This window comes from Phocoena sinus, chromosome 6, assembly GCF_008692025.1.
Source record: "Phocoena sinus isolate mPhoSin1 chromosome 6, mPhoSin1.pri, whole genome shotgun sequence".
Lineage (NCBI taxonomy): Eukaryota > Metazoa > Chordata > Mammalia > Artiodactyla > Phocoenidae > Phocoena > Phocoena sinus.
This window is the reverse complement of record NC_045768.1, coordinates 47,689,525-47,702,839: the sequence shown is the minus strand read 5'-3', so window position 1 is coordinate 47,702,839 and position 13,315 is coordinate 47,689,525. Positions and strand designations below refer to the sequence as shown.

The window sequence follows — 13,315 nt, the reverse complement described above, 5'->3', positions numbered from 1 at the left end:
CAATATATATATATGTGTAAACTGAATTACTTTGCTGTATAGCAGAAATTAACACATTGTAAATCAACTATACTTCAACAAAATAATTTTTAAAATTAATTAATTTAAAATTAATTTTGTTAAGTGAATAAAGCCAGGGACAAAAGAGCACACAACTGTATGGTTTGTTCCCTTCGTATGAAATCCAGGGATCAACAGAGCTAACCTACAATGACAGAAATCAGAAAGTGGTTGCCAAGGCTTGGGGGTGGGTGTGGGGAGGGGAATTGACTGGAAAGGGCCATAAGGGACCTTGCTGGAGTGATGGAAATGTTTAATATCTTGTTTTCTTGAAAGGTAGTTAAATGCCTATATACAATTGTTAACATGCATCACACTGAACACAAGTTCTGTGCATTTTATGATATCTTAATTATCCTTCAGTTAAAAAACAAGAAACAAGCCATATAGAAAGCTATGAGATGTAGAATTATTGTTGCAGAAAATTAAATCGGTGGTGTGGAAAACAAAGTTGACCAAAGATCAAAGGGGGTGTTTGAGCATGATCCACATGGAGGGCAGAGAGCACAGCACCAGCACATGAGATTTTCCTGACCGAGGTTCCAGAACTAATGGAACAGAAGCAATAATAAGAGCTCTGAAGGATAAATCTTTTCTGAGGTTAAGAAAGAACCAAGAGTCATATTGCAGGAACTTACCCTGTTCTAGGCTAAACCATAATTGAACTCATTATGGCAAAATATTTGAATTATAAAGAAAAAGAAAAAAGTTCTAAAACATTGAGGCAGGGGAAAAGTCAGTTATCAATAAAACAAAAACCAATTTGGTTGCAGTTGTTTTTGTTGGCCCACAAAATATCAAGAACAGGAGTTTGGAGACAAAGTAGTTGTTATTCTCCCTCATGTGTGAAGGCAACAAAATTCTCAGATGTACAAAGGTTTGGAAAATATTCTCCCCATGAACCCTTTGAAGAAATTAGTTGAAAATCTTTATCATTCAATGAGTGATGAGGCAAAATGAAGGGTCATGGTATAGAGGAGTAATGGTACAACAGGATGTCAGGGAAGGCTAAAATCATTTAAAACAGGAACAAGAAAAAACTGTAAAGGAGTTTAAAAAATGATAGTAAAACTCAATGTATTTCAAGAGAGAATACACACAATGTTAAAAGTAATATCCTTTTTAAAAAACTATCCGACTATGAGTCTTAAACTGCTCTAAAAACAAAGTCTTAATAAACAACAACAACAAAACGTTTAAATAAATCAAAATGGCAACATAAATCAAGAAGGTGTTTCCCTCTGTTTGGGCAGAGGTTCCTGGGACCTGAATATATGATGCTTTTTAAAAAAAAATTTTATTGGAGTATAGTTGATTTACAATGTTGTGCTTGTTTGAGGTGTACAGCAAAGTGAATCAGTTATACATATACATATATCCACTTTTTCAGATTCTTTTCCCATATAGGCTATTAGAGCATTGAGTAGAGTTCCCTTTGCTATACAGTAGGTCCTTATTAGTTATCTATTTTATATATAGTAGTGTGTATGTATGATGCTATTTTTGAAACTGCATGTCAGGTCCTTCTGTTTTGGTATTTCCCCTATCTCATTTGAACGTCTTCAATATTTTATCATAAAATTTTAAAATAATATACAGGCTGCAAGAAGAACTTTCCAAGTACTAAAAATTATTCTACTTTCTGATTTTCTTAACAGAAACTGAAAAGTTGTGGTTTATGTGTAAGGTTGAGAGGATGAAGATATATTTGGCAAGTGGGAGCAAAATTATAAGTGTATAAAATTCTTTATCTCAGGAAAAAAAGGACACAACAAATTACCAAAAAAACAGTAGCCTGAAAAAAAAAAAGGAACAACTTTATATCAACAAGACCTACAAATTCATCAAAACAACATATATGGAGCCAGGGTTCCACTTTCTGGGGACAAATTCCTATCCTTCTAACTTACTTCAATTAATCCCAAAGCAGCATTCTTTGATGAACTTGTAGATTCCAGTCCAATGTTTACATGCTTTTTCACAATCCATTATTCCCTTCCTAATTTAAGTATCTTAGATGCCAGAGTACTCACTATAATCATTCCCTTGGAACTTCCTCGTTTCTCATGTCCCTCTTGTTTTCTTTGTATTCACTTTCGAAAAGCCCAACCCCCTTAGTTGTCTCAACTATTCCCCTTCTCAGTGTTTACAGCTGAGTAGCTGGATGTTGCTGGAAAAAAATTTTCTAGTGGTTTCATTTTAAATGTTGCTCTCAAATCCTAAGTGGCCCTTGGCCCTATCCAAATAGACAATTATGTTCCTCTAATATGTCCCCATATTCCAAGACAGACTTATGTCATTTCTTCCTAAACTCTTAATCCCAAATCATACCCTCCTCACTTCCAGCTAATGGCCTTATCTCATAAGTCTTTGAGAAAATAGAACAATCAGAAGCCCTACCTACATGTTCCCCACCACCAAATTTACATACATTCCTCCATCTGCTTCCATTTTCTCTTCTCTTCCTTGCTATAGCTGAAAAAAATTTCTCTTCAAATCTAAGGCAAAAACTAAAATACTCTGAGGTGTGTTCTGTACTTTCTCCTCTCCCATGATCTCAATAAATTTATTCCACTGGTCACTAACTCTCCTGCATCATTGTTATCTCCTCCCTACTGGATCATTCCTTCAGGATACAAACATTCTCTAGTATCTCCTGATCTTTTAAGCAAAGACATGAAGAAAACCTCTCTCTTAATTAGACATCCTCTACTGGCTCCTGCCCCACCTCTCTGTTCCCCTTCACAGCAAAACCTCTTTGATGGGTGGGTACCCACACTGCTACCACTTCCTAGGCACTCTTTCATTCCTCCACCCACTTCAGCCTGGCTTCTTACCACCCTCCATAGTAACGAACCTTGTCCTTTCTCCCCTGAGCTGTTACCACTGTGATCTCTTTTGCTGCCAACTCCAAAGGACACCAGTCTGTCCTTAACACACTGGACTTCTCCTTGTCCCAACAATCTTACCTTGGATTCAGTGAAACCACACTGTTTTAGGTTCTCTTCTTCCTCTCTTGCCTGCCCTTCCTCATCTTTGCTAAAGGTCCCTTCTCTTCCTGGCTATTCAAAAGCTTTCCTCAAGGCTCAGTCCTAGGCTCTCTCCTCTTCACTTTCTTCTTAGGAGTTATCATCTACAATCATGGCTTTACATGATTACATATATGCAGATGACTCAGATTTTTATATCCAGCCCAGACTCCTCTTTGAATTCCAAACCTGTATTTTCAATTGCTTACTTTCTCCTTTATCTTTGACCCCTCCTCATAGAATCCGCAAACTTCATTATACCCTCAAACACATTTAAGCCTGGTTCTCTTAAATGCCTCTCCTTCTCAGAGAATTCAATTTCTCAAAGTAAAACCTTGGGCATTGTTTTGGGGACCTTCTCCCTCACCTCTTCCCCATGTTTAAGCCAGTACAATATCCAGCCTCATGACTTCTTAATATCTCCTGAATCCATCCTCTTTTCCCATATCAGCTACCACCACCTGATGCAAGCTGCCTGAACTCCTGCATTAGGTTCCTAATCAGTCTCATATTCATCCTGGGGCCTTCTAATACAGTCTCCTCTCTTCAAAAGTATCGCAATGAGGGCTTCCCTGGTGGCGTAGTGGTTGAGAGTCCGCCTGCCGATGTGGGGGACACGGGTTCGTGCCCCGGTCTGGGAGGATCCCACATGCCGCGGAGCGGCTGGGCCCGTGAGCCATGGCCGCTGAGCCTGCACGTCCAGAGCCTGTGCTCTGCAACAGGAGAGGCCACAACAGTGAGAGGCCCGCGTACAGCAAAAAAAAAAAAAGTATCGCAATGAAAATATGACCATTTCACTCCCTCCTGATTACCACCTTCAGTGGGATTTTGAATATGCAAACCTCTTTACAAGGCCACAAAGTTCTGCATGCTGTGACACCTCTCCATCTCCCAGCCTCACCTCGCACTACTCTCTCCTCCCTACAGTGCTATCTTTTAATCCCCTCTATGAATCACACTCCCTTCCGTCAAAAGACCTTTGTGCCTTCTGTTCCTCAGCCTGGAATACCCTTTACGTCTCTCTAAACATGGCTGAGTTCTCGTTTTTGTCCATGTTTAAATGTCATTGACTTAACAAGGTTTTCTCTGACTATCCTGTCTAAATGGGCTTTCTGGAGAACATTCAAGATGGTGGAGGAGTAAGACGTGGAGATCAGTTTCCTCCCCACAAATACATCAAAAATACACCTACATGTGGAACAACTCCTACAGAGCACCTACTGAATGCTGGCAGAAGACCTCAGACTTCCCAAAAGGCAAGAAAATCCCCATGTACCTGGGTAGGGCAAAAAAAAAAAGAAAAACCAGAGACAAAAGAATAGGGACAGGACCTGCACCTCTGGGAGGGAACTGTGAAGGAGGAAGAGCTTCCACACACTAGGAAGCCCCTTAACTGGAGGAGATGGGGGGGTTGGGCAGGGGGAAGCTTTGGAGCCACGGAGGAGAGCGCAGCAACAGGGGTGCAGAGGGCAAAGCGGAGAGATTCCCGCACAGAGGATCCATGCCGACTGGCACTCACCAGCATGAGGGCTTGTCTGCTCACCCGCCGGGGCTGGTGGGGCTTGGGCTTTGGAGGTCAGACCCCAGGGAGAGGACTGGGGTTGGCTGTGTGAACACAGCCTGAGAGTGCTAGTGCGACACAGCAAGCTGGGAGGGAGTTGGGGAAAATGTCTGGACCTGCCTAAGAGGCAAGAGACCATTGTTTTAGGGTGTGTAAGGAGAGGGGATTCCTTCCCTGTCTGCCCACAGAAGGCAGAGCACCCCCTAAATGAGCTCCAGAGATGGGTGCAAGCTGCGGCTATCAGCATGGACACCAGTGATGGGCATGAAATGCTAAGGCTGCTGCTGCAGACACCAGGAATCCTGTGTGCAAGCACAGGTCACTGTCCACACCTCCCCTCCTGGGAGTTGGTGCAACCTGCCACTGCCAGGTTCCTGTGATCCAGGGACAACTTCCCCGGGAGAATGCACAGTGCGCCTCAGGCTGGTGCAACGTCATGCTGGCTTCTGCCACCACAAGCTCGCCCCACATTCCATACCCCTCCCTCCCCCCGGCCTGAGTGAGCCAGAGCCCCCCAATGAGCCGCTCCTTTAACCCCCTCCTGTCTGGGTGAAGAACAGACGCCAGAGGGTGATGTACAGGCAGACGCGGGTCCAAATCCAAACCTGAACCTCAGGAGCTGTGCAAACAAACAAGAGAAAGGGAGATCTCTCCCAGAAGCCTCAGGAGCAGCAGATTAAATCTCCACAGTCAACTTGATGTACCCTACACCTGAGCAATGCCAGAATAGACAACAAATCATCCCAAAACTGAGGCAGTGGACTTTGGGAGCAACTGGAGACTTGGGCTTTGCTGTATGAGTCAGACTAATTTCTGATTTTTATGTTTATCTTAGTATAATTTTTAGTGCTTGTTATCATTGGTGGATTTGTTTATTGGTTTGGTTGCTCTTTTTTATAACGTTAAAACTTCTTAAATTTTAATATATTTTTATTTTAATAACTTTCTTTTCTTTTCTTTTCTTCTCCCCTCTCTCTCTCTCTCTCTCTTCTCACTTTTCTTCTGAGCCGTGTGCCTAACAGGGTCATGGTGCTCCAGCCAGATATCAGGCCTGGGCCTCTGAGGTGGGAGAGCTGAGTTCAGCACACTGGACCACCAGAGGCCTCACAGCTCCATGTAATATCAATTGACGAGAGCTCTCCCAGAGCTCCGTCTCAATGTTAAGACCCAGCTCCACTCAACAACTAGCAAGCTCCAGTGCTGGACACTCCACGCAAAACAACTAGTAAGAACACAACGCCACCCATTAGCATAGAGGTTGCCTAAAATCATAATAAGGTCACAGACACCCCAAAACACACGACCAGACGCAGTCCTGCCCACTAGAAAGACAAGATCGAGCCTCATCGACTGGAACACAGGCACCAGTCCCCTCCACCAGGAAGCATACACAACCAACAGAACCAACCTTACCAACTGGGGGCAGACACCAAAAAACCAGGAACTACTAACCTGCAGCCAGCAAAAAGGAGACCCCAAACACAGTTAAGCAAAATGAGAAGACAGAGGAATACGCAGAAGATGAAGAAGCAAAGCAGAAACCCACCAGACCAAACAAATGAAGAGGAAACAGGCAGTCTACCTGAAAAAGAATTCAGAGTAATGATAGTGAAGATGATCCAAAATCTTGCAAATAGAATGGAGAAAATACAAGAAACGTTTAAGAACCTAGATGAACTAAAGAACAAACAAACATTGTGTTGTGATGAACAACACAATAAATGAAATTAAAAATTCTCTAGAAGGAATCAATAGCAGAATAACTGAGGAAGAGAAACGGATAAGTGACCCGGAAGGTAAAAGAGTGGAAATAACTACTGCAGGGCAGAATAAAGAAAAAAGAATGAAAAGAATTGTGGACAGTCTCAGAGACGTCTGGGACAACACTAAATGCACCAAAATTTGAATTCTATGGGTCCCAGAAAAAGAGGAGAAAAAGAAAGGGACTGAGAAAATATATGAAAAGATTATAGTTGAAAACTTCCCTAATATGGGAAAAGAAATAGTCAACTCCAGGAAGTGCAGAGAGTCCCATACAGGATAAATCCAAGGAGAAACATGCCAAGACACATATTAATCAAACTATCAAAAATTAAATACAAAGAAAAAAATATTAAAAGCAGCAAGGGAAAAGCAAAAAATAATATACAAGGGAATCCCATAAGCCTAACAGCTGATTTTTCAGCAGAAACTCTGCAAGCCAGAAGGGAGTGGTAGGACATATTTAAAGTGATGAAAGGGGAAAACCTACAACCAATATTCCCCAGAAAGGATCTCATTCAGATTTGATGGAGAAATTAAAAGCTTTACAGACAAGCAAAAGCTAAGAGAATTTAGCACCACCAAACCAGTTTTACAACAAATGCTAAAGGAACTTTTCTAGGCAGGAAACACAAGAGAAGGAAAAGACCTACAAAAACAAACCCAAGGGCTTCCCTGGTGGCGCAGTGGCTGAGAGTCTGCCTGCCAATGCAGGGGACACGGGTTTGTGCCCCAGTCTGGGAAGATCCCACATGCTGTGGAGCGGCTGGGCCCATGAGCCATGGCCGCTGAGCCTGCGCATCTGGATCCTGTGATCCGCAACGGGAGAGGCCACAACAGTGAGAGGCCCGCATACCGCAAAAAAACCCCAAACAAACAAAAACCAAAAACAATTAAGAAAGTGGTAATAGGAACATATATATTGATAATTACCTTAAATGTAAATGGATTAAATGCTCCAACCAGAAGACACAGACCGCTGAATGGATACCAAAACAAGACCCATATATATGCTGTCTAAAAGAGACCCACTTCAGACCTAGGGACACATACGCACTGCAAATGAGGGGATGGAAAAAGATATTCCATGCAAATGGAAATCAAAAGAAAACTGAAGTAGCAATTCTCTTATCAGACAAAAAAGACTTCAAAATAAAGACTATTAAAAGAGACAAAGAAAAACACTATATAATGATCAAAAGATCAATCCAAGAAGAAGATATAACAATTGTAAATATTTATGCACCCAACATAGGAGCACCTCAATACTTAAGGCAAATGCTAACAGCCATAAAAGGGGAAATTGACAGTAACACAAACATAGTTGGGGACTTTAACACCCCACAGTCACCAATGAACAGATCATCCAAGATGAAAATAAACACAAGCTTTTATTGATACATTAAACAAGATGGACTTAATTGACATTTATAGGACATTCCATCCAAAAACAACAGAATACACTTTCTTCTCAAGTGCTCATGGAACATTCTCCAGGATGGATCATATCCTGGGTCGCAAATCTAGCCTTGGTAAATTTAAGAAAATTGAAATCGTATCAAGTATCTTTTCTGACCACAATGCTACGAGATTAGATATCAATTATAGGAAAAAATCTGTAAAAAATACAAACACTGGAGGCTAAATACCACACTAGTAAATAACCAAGTGATCACTGAATAAACCAAAGAGGAAATTAAAAAAAAAACTAGAAACAAATGACAATGAAAACACGATGACCCAAAACCTGTGGGATGCAGCAAAAGCAGTTCTAAGAGGGAAGTTTTTAGCAGTATATCCCTACCTTAAGAGACAAGAAATATCTCAGACAACCTAACCTTACACCTAAAGCAATTAGAGAAAGAAGAACAAAAGAAAACCCAAAGTTAGCAGAAGGAAAAAAATCATAAAGATCATATCAGAAACAAAAAAGAAGGAAACAATAGCGAAGATCAATAAAATTAAAAGCTGGTTCTTTGAGAAGATAAACAAATTTGATAAGCCATTAGTCATACTCACCAAGAAAAAAAGGGAGAAGACTCAAATCAACAAACTAGAAATAAAAAAGCAGAAGTAACACCTGACACTGCAGAAATACAAAGGATCATGAGAGATTACTACAAGGAACTATACACCAATAAAATGGACAACCTGGAGGAAATGGATAATTTCTTAGAAAAGCACAACTTTTGGAGACTGAACCAGGAAGAAATAGAAAATATAAACAGACCAATCACAAGCACTAAAATTGAAACTGTGATTAAAAATCTTCCAACAAACAAAAGCCCAGGACCAGATGGCTTCACAGGCAGATTCTATCAAACATTTAGAGAAGAGCCAACACCTATCCTTCTCAAACTCTTCCAAAATATGCCAGAAGGAGGAACACTACCAAACTCATTCTACGAGGCCACCATCACCCTGATACCAACACCAGACAAAGATGTCACAAAGAAAGAAAACTACAGGCCAGTATCACTGATGAACATAGATGCAAAAATCCTCAACAAAATATTAGCAAACAGAATCCAGCAGCACATTAAAAGAATCATACACCATGATCAAGTGGGGTTTATCCCAGAATTGCTAGGATTCTTCAATATACGCAAATCAATCAACGTGATACACCATATTAACAAATTTAAGGAGAAAAACCATATGATCATCTCAATAGATGCAGAGAAAGCTTTCAGCAAAATTCAACACCCATTTATGATAAAAACCCTCCAAAAAGTAGACAGAGAGGGAACTTTCCTCAACATAATAAAGGCCATATATGACAAACCCACAGCAAACATCGTCCTCAATGGTGAAAAACTGAAACCATTTCCACTAAGATCAGAAACAAGACAAGGTTGCCCACTCTCACCACTATTATTCAACATAGTTGTGGAAGTTTTAGCCACAGCAATCAGAGAAGAAAAAGAAATAAAAGGAATCCAAATCAGAAAAGAAGAAGTAAAGCTGTCACTGTTTGCAGATGACATGATACTATACATAGAGAATCCTAAAGAGGCTACCAGAAAACTACTAGAGCTAATCAATGAATTTGGTAAAGTAGCAGGATACAAAATTAATGCACAGAAATCTCTTGCATTCCTATACACTAATGATGAAAACTCTGAAAAGGAAATTAAGAATACACTCCCATTTACTATTGCAACAAAAAGAATAAAATACCTTGAAATAAACCTACCTAGGCAGACAAAAGACCTGTATACAGAAAACTGTAAGACACTGATGAAAGAAATTAAAGATGATTCAAACAGATGGAGAGATATACCAAGTTCTTGGATTGCAAGAATCAATATTGTGAAAATGACTCTACTACCCAAAGCAATCTACAGATTCAGTGCAATCCCTATCAAATTACCAATGGCATTTTTCACAGAACTAGAATAAAAAATTTCACAATTTGTATGGAAACACAAAATACCCAAATAGCCAAAGCAATCTTGAGAAACAAATCAGAGCTGGAGAAATCAGGCTCCCCGTCTTCAGACTATACTAGAAAGCTACAGTAATCAAGACAGCATGGTACTGGCACAAAAACAGAAATATAGATGAATGGAACACGATAGAAAGATAAATCCACACACATGTGGTCACCTTATCTTTGATATGGAAGGCAAGAATATACAATGGAGAAAAGACGGTCTCTTCAATAAGTGGTGCTGGGAAAAGTGGACAGATACATGTAAAAGAAGGAGATTAGAATACTTCCTAACACTATACACAAAAATAAACTCAAAATGGATTAAAGACCTAAATGTAAGGCCAGAAAGTATAAAACTCTTAGAGGAAAACACAGGCAGAACACACTATGACATAAATCAAAGCAAGATCCTTTTTGACCCACTTCCTAGAGTAATGGAAATAAAAACAAAAACAAACAAATGGGACCGAATGAAACTTAAAAGCTTTTGTACAGCAAAGGGAACCATAAACAGGATGAAAAGGCAACCCTCAGAATGGAAGAAAATTTTTGCAAACGAAGCAACTGACAAGGGATTAATCTCCAAAATATACAAGCAGCTCATGCAGCTCAATATCAAAAAAAAACCCAAACAACTCAATCCAAAAACGGGCACAAGACCTAAGTAGACATTTCTCCAAAGAAGATATACAGATTGCCAACAAACACATGAAAGGATGCTCAACATCACTACTCATTAAAGAAATGCAAATCAAAACCACAATGAGGTATCACCTCACACCAGTCAGAATGGTCATCATCAAAAAATCTACAAACAGTAAATGCTGGAGAGGGTGTGGAGAAAAGGGAACCCTCTTGCACTGTTGGTGGGAATGTAAATTGATTCAGCCACTATGGAGAACAGTATGAGGGGGTCCTTAAAAAATTAAAAACAGAACTACCATATGACCCAGCAATCCCACTATTGGGCATATACCCTGAGAAAACCATAATTCAAAAAGAGTCATGTACCACAATGTTCATTGCAGCACTATTTACAATAGCCAGGACATGGAAGCAACCTAAGTGTCTGCTGACAGATGAATGGATAAAGAAGATGTGGCACATATATACAATGGAATATTACTCAGCTATAAAAAGAAACGAAATTGAGTTACTTGTAGTAAGGTGGATGGACCTAGAGTCTGTCATACAGTGTGAAGTAAGTCAGAAAGTGAAAAACAAATACCGTATGCTAACACATATATATGAAATCTAAAAAAAAAAAATGGTTCTGAAGAACCTAGGGGCAGGACAGGAATAAAGATGCAGATGTAGAAAATGGACTTGAGGACATGGGGGGAAGGGTAAGCTGGGACAAAGTGAGAGAGTAGCATTGATATATATACACTACCAAGTGTAAAATAGATAGCTAGTGGGAAGCAACTGCATGGCACAGGGAGATCAGCTCGGTGCTTTGTGACCAACTAGAGGGGTGGGATAAGGAGGGTGGGAGGGAGGCTTAAGAGGGAGGGGATATGGGGATATGTGTGTGCATATAGCTGATTTACTTTGTTGTACAGCAGAAACTAATATAACATTGTATAGCAATTATACTCCAATAAAGATGTTGAAGAAAAAATAATTACTCTAATAAAATTTGTTTATTTACCTATTTGACAATAAGTAAATAAATGGGCTTTCTACCTCCATTTTCTTTATCACTAACTGAACACAGTTTATAGTTAATATTTGTTTGTTTATGTCTCTTTTCCTCCTCCTCCACTAGATAGTAAGCTCATGTGGAACCTGTAACTTTCATTTATGAGTGCTTAAATAAATCAGGCACAAAGAAGGTGCTTAGTAAATCTGTCAGTAAATGGATGAATGCATAAGATGAACACACACATGTAAAATTACTTCCTTTTATTTTTCTATTGCCCTCTTGCTCAAGATTTTACTCTAACACAGTTTTCTTAGCTTCTTCTTGTAATAAATAATATCCTTATTTTGACTCTGGCAAGGAAGTGATAGTTCCACTCTTTTTCATGATAGTAGAGGTGGCATGGGGTTAGGGAACAGATTTTCTGAGAAAAAGCACCCATTTTCTTCCCTCCACCATTCTCCCATGCAGTCTCTACCCTTTGGTCCTCATTCCCCAGCACTTATATTATTTAACTGGATTTTCTCAGCAACTGTTAAGATAAATGATGTTATTTCTATTTTCTGAGAAAATTGAGGGTCATAAGTACTGAGTAAGAATCAAAGGTCAACAAAGCAAAAACCAGTCCAAATCCACAGTTTAAAACCAGGTCGGTAAAATGTGGAAGTTCACCGTTTCTTTTTCCAGCCTATCACTCTGCCTCTTGTTACAGATAAAGCGCGGATTCTACCTACATTACATGTGCTGTGGAGGAAAGAAGAAACCTCCCAGGCTTAGCTCACTGGGCAGGGCAGGGATCGGGAAGTTAGTATCATGCTGGAAATTCTTCGAAGAAAAGCTTGACTCTTACACATATGGTTCTGACTAAATATCATCGTTTGTGTGGTCCGGGGTTCATTCTTTCATCTGCCCAGTATTGTTCCATGTTGGAAGCTACTTCATTAACAACATCCAGAAGAATAAAGGATGATTAAGTCATCTTATAAGCCAGCAACATAAGATGGCTCTCAAAATTTTCTCAAGAAATTACATAGCATTATTTCCTAATCTATCCTTATTCTTTGTAAATGGATAGTTCTGGTTAGATACTGAGGAAAAGACTACTTTCTGTCATATTTTATAAAACCTGTTTTTATAACTGCAAGTATTTAAATCTTTCATGTTCACACCATCCTAAGAGCATTGCTTTTGTTTTTCTGTTTCCTTCCACTCTTCACCCACATATTTTGAAATATATATTCAATCTTTACATATTTCCATACCATGCAGTGATAGCATTTTATTCTGCTTTTAGACTGAACATTTTCTTTGTTCTGGTAATAATCAGTAGACAAAGTATTTCAAAGCTTAATGTGCATTATTCCCAAATTGCATTTGTTTTCTTAGTTTGATGCTATGATAAAATGAAAGGCTAATTGATGGTTACTGTATATTAAAGTGGACCAGCTAAGTCGATGAGTAAAAGTTGTCAAGGAACTGGATGATCTTCTGGCAATACTATTCTGGCTAAAGAAAAGTATTTTTAAAAAATCATACAAGTTTATCTAAAGACATGTAAGGCAGTTGAACATAAAATTAAACTGCAATCTAGGATTATTATTTAATAGGCTATTATTTTTTATCTTTGCAATATATATAGGCACTAACAATTATATATGTCTTCCTAGACATGACAGAAGGAACCCTTGAAATATAAAGTGTATTTTATAAGCTATAGATGTACTTTTCCTCTAATAAAACATGTAAACTTACTTGACATTTATTTATACAAACTCATTAAATAACTTCTATATTCATTCTTGTCAAAGGTAGTATTTCAATTTAAT

General features: G+C 39.2%; 1 protein-coding gene and 1 long non-coding RNA gene across 3 annotated transcripts in view; one reads left to right on the top strand and one right to left on the bottom strand.

Annotated features, from left to right (window-relative positions):
* Positions 1-13,315, bottom strand: part of LOC116756137 — a 139,081-nt gene that overhangs the window by 27,621 nt on the left and 98,145 nt on the right. The window lies entirely within an intron of this gene.
* GDA (guanine deaminase) overlaps positions 1-13,315 on the top strand; it is a 126,212-nt gene that overhangs the window by 99,310 nt on the left and 13,587 nt on the right. The gene's annotated exons all lie outside the window — the stretch shown is intronic.